The sequence below is a fragment of the Priapulus caudatus genome, unplaced genomic scaffold (genome assembly GCF_000485595.1).
Source record: "Priapulus caudatus unplaced genomic scaffold, Priapulus_caudatus-5.0.1 Scaffold1815, whole genome shotgun sequence".
Lineage (NCBI taxonomy): Eukaryota > Metazoa > Priapulida > Priapulimorpha > Priapulimorphida > Priapulidae > Priapulus > Priapulus caudatus.
In genome coordinates, this window is record NW_014578876.1 from 25,445 (window position 1) to 26,540 (window position 1,096).

At 47.4% G+C, this 1,096-nt stretch overlaps 1 protein-coding gene across 1 annotated transcript in view; it reads right to left on the reverse strand.

Moving 5' to 3' along the window:
- LOC106817650 overlaps positions 1–1,096 on the reverse strand; it is a 14,171-nt gene that overhangs the window by 9,614 nt on the left and 3,461 nt on the right. The gene's annotated exons all lie outside the window — the stretch shown is intronic.

Consider the following 1,096-nt stretch of genomic DNA (forward strand, 5'->3'; position numbering starts at 1 on the left):
ACACACACACACACACACACACACACACACACACACACACACACACACACACACACACACACACACACACACACACACACACACATCACACACACACACACACACACACACACACACACACACACATGTCTATGGGTCCGCGCATGCGTACCTAGTTTGTTCCTGTCCTTCACAAGGTCGCGATGACGTTGCACGAGCTTCTCAACAATGTGATAGTTTCCTATTCCTGCCGCCAGATGGAGCGCGTTGGAGCCCTCTATGTTTCTCACGTTAAGGAAGTCGTTGTTGTACTATTGGAGAAGAAGAAGAAGAAAAAGAAGAAGAATATAGCGGCGAGATTGCTGGGAGGGGGAGATAACTGAGTGAACATTGAAATAGATGCGGAGAAATAAACGGTACTTACAGAGAAGCAGAAGGAGTGATGGATTACGACAGAGAGAGGAACAGAGAGAAAGCGTTGTGGATTAAGACAGAAAGGGGGATAGAGAAAGGGAGGCATGGGGAGAGAGAAAGTGGCGAGAGATAGAAGTAGAGAACTAGGTAGGGAGAGAGTAAGATGCAAAAATGAATCTGAAGAGTTAGCAGAGAAGGGAAAGTGAGAAAGTGGAGAAAAGAGCGCGAGAGAGAATAAAATTTGAGATAGTAGGAGAGAGTGAAAGAGATAGACAGAGAGAGAACAAAAAAGAGGGAGAGAGTGGGAGAGAGAGAAAGAGAGAGAGAGAAAGACAAGCGTGAGAGAGAGAGACAGGGAGAGACACTGAGAGAGAGACAGCGAGAGAGAAATAGAGAAAGAGAGGCCGACAGAGAGAGAGAGGCAGCGAGAGAGCCAGAAAGCGAGGCAGAGACAGAGAGAGAGAGAGGCAGAGATAGAGACAATGAGAAAAATACACAGACAGAGAGAAAGACACACAGACAGAGAGAAAGACACAGAGAGAGAGAGAGACACACAGAGAGAAAGAGAGAGAGACAGACAGAGAGAGAGAGAGCGGGAGAGAGAGAGAGAGAAAGAGAGACAGAGAGAGAGAGAGAGTGAGAGAGAGAGAGAGAGGGGGAGAGAGAGAGAGAGAGACGAGAGAGAGAGAGAGAGAGAGAGAGA